The following is a 2,488-nucleotide window of genomic DNA, read 5'->3' as shown; positions in this document are numbered from 1 at the left end:
GAGTAGAATTAGGGATACAATATTATGCAAAATTGACATGATCACTATCCCTTATACATATTCTAGATTAACATATATATGTTAATCAAACAGTAGTACACAAAATTTAAATTATAACTGTGCTAAATATTATAAGTTGGGAAGTTCATACATCAATCATCTATACTAATAAAAGCCTAGGGGGCCCTTGTGTGATGCTTTCACATCATCACAAAATGGCCGCCCCCACATCATCACAAAATGGCTGCACCCATGTTGTCACAAGATGGACACCACAAGACGGCCAGCAGGGGAGGGCAGTTGAGGGGGACCAGGCCTGCAGGGGAGGACAGTTAGGGGTGACCGGGCTGGCAGGGGAGGGCAGTTGGGGGTGATAGGGTTGGCAGGGAAGCAGTTAGGTGTCAATCAGGCAGGCAGGGGAGCAGTTAGGGGGCAATCAGGCTGGCAGGCAGAAGCGGTTAGGGGCAATTAAGCAGGCATCTAGGTGAGCGGTTAGGAGCTAGCAGTTCCGGATTGTTAGAGGGATGTCCGACTGCCCCCAAGGGGTCCCAGATTGGAGAGGGTGCAGGCCGGGCTGAGGGAAACTGCCCCCCCATGCATGAATTTTGTGCACCGGGCCTCTAGTAGTATATAATAGAGGTATTGGATCTATATAGATTTGAGGATATTTTTCCAGGGAACTAAAAGTAAAGCAGACAGAGCCAAGGATAGAAGAACTGAGTGTCTGAGCAGCACTCCCAGCTTCCTCTCTTCTCCTCTTTGCACCTCACTCTCACTGTCTGCCTGCCCTGTCCCCCCTGCCGCCTGCTCGCCCTCCCTCCCCACAAGCAACTTCCATCATGTCCACCTCAGCGAGTTCCCACTTGAACAAAGGCATCAAGCAGATGTGCATGTCCCTGCCGCAGGGTGATAAAGTCTAAACTATGTATATCTGGATGGATAGCATTGGAGAAGGACTGTGATGCAAGACCCGGACCCGGGACAGTGAGCACAAGAGTATAGAAGAGTTGCCTCAGTGGGATTTCGATGGCTCTAGTACTTTGCAGTCTGAAGTCTCCAACAATGACATATATCTTGTCCTTGCTGCCATGTTTAGGACCCTTTCCGCAAGGACCCCAACAAGCTGGTGTTCTGTGAAGTTTAAAGTACGACCACAAACCTATAGAGATCAATTTAAGATATACCTGCAAATGGATAATGGACATGGTGAGCAATCAGCATCCCTGTTTTGAAATGGAGCAGGAATATACTCTCATGGGCACAGATGGGCACCCTTTTGGTTGGCCTTCCAATGGCTTCTTTGGACCCCAGGTCCATACTACTGTGGTGTTGGAGCAGACAGAACCTACAGCAGGGATCTTGTGGAGGCTCACTACCAGGCCTGCTTGTATGCCAGCATCAAGTATGTGGGGACAAATGCCAAGGTCATGCCCACCCAGTGGGAATTCCAGATAGGACCCTGTGAAGGAATCAGCATGGGAGATCATCTCTGGGTGGCCCTTTTCATCTTGCACCAAGTGTGTGAAGACTTTGGAGTGATAGCAACCAACTTCTGCACGAAGGCCAAGTGAGAGCAGAATAGCCTGAAGTACATTGAGGAGTCCATCGAGAGGCTGAGCAGGCGGCACCAGTACAACATCCGAGCCTATGATCCCAAAGGGTCCGGGACAATGCCCACACCTAACTGGATTCAAGGAAACCTCCAACATCAACGACTTTTCCACCAGCATGGCCAACCGCAGTGCCAGCATCCACCTTCTCTGGGATGTGGGCCAGGAGAGAGGGGTACGTGGAAGACCAGGGTCCCTCTGCCAACTGCGACCCCTTCGCAATGACAGAAGCCCTCGCCCACACGTGTCTTCTCAACGAAACTGGCGATGAGCCCTTCCGATACAAAAACTAAGTGGACTAGACTTGCAGGCATCCAGCCCCTTCTAATTACTTTGCATTCCGCTCCCACTCTTGCTCCTCAATTGTCATAACAAATGTAACTCAAAGGGCAGAATATTAAGGTCTTTTTTAATTCCTTAAGAAAAAATAAAAATAAATAAATAAAAGTAAAGCTGAAATATGAAGAAAGATTAGGAGTTAACTGGGTAAAGAGGAAATAGCACTCTATGAACAGAAATAAAAGATGAAAGAATTAGTGTGGCAGAAAAGCATGTAATGCTTTATGGAATTGAAAAACAATTGAAGATGACTGAGCCTAAGAGAAAAAGGAGAGTATGGTACAAAATAAAACAAGAAACAAAGTCAAGGTCAGCCCATGTGTGAGAGCTTCTGGTGAAGGTTTAGAATGTTAGACCTAATCCTCAAGTAAATGAAGAAGAACTGAATGCCTTCATTGTTTTTTAATCTTTACTGTTGAGTGTATATTACAGATGTTTCCCTTCTTTCCCCCATCACCCCCCTCCAACCAGTTCCTGCCCCGCCCCAGGCCTTCACTACCCTATTGTCTGTGTCCCTAAGTAATGCATATTCTATATTA

General features: G+C 47.2%; 1 pseudogene; it reads left to right on the top strand.

Moving 5' to 3' along the window:
• Positions 1-839: 839 nt before the first annotated feature.
• On the top strand, positions 840-1,903 carry LOC103289639 (glutamine synthetase-like; annotated as a pseudogene).
• The last annotated feature ends 585 nt before the right edge of the window (positions 1,904-2,488 follow it).

The sequence above is a fragment of the Eptesicus fuscus genome, chromosome 8 (genome assembly GCF_027574615.1).
Source record: "Eptesicus fuscus isolate TK198812 chromosome 8, DD_ASM_mEF_20220401, whole genome shotgun sequence".
In the NCBI taxonomy this organism is placed as follows: Eukaryota; Metazoa; Chordata; class Mammalia; order Chiroptera; family Vespertilionidae; genus Eptesicus; species Eptesicus fuscus.
The sequence above is the reverse complement of the archived record's forward strand: the minus strand, read 5'-3'. Positions and strand labels throughout refer to the sequence as shown.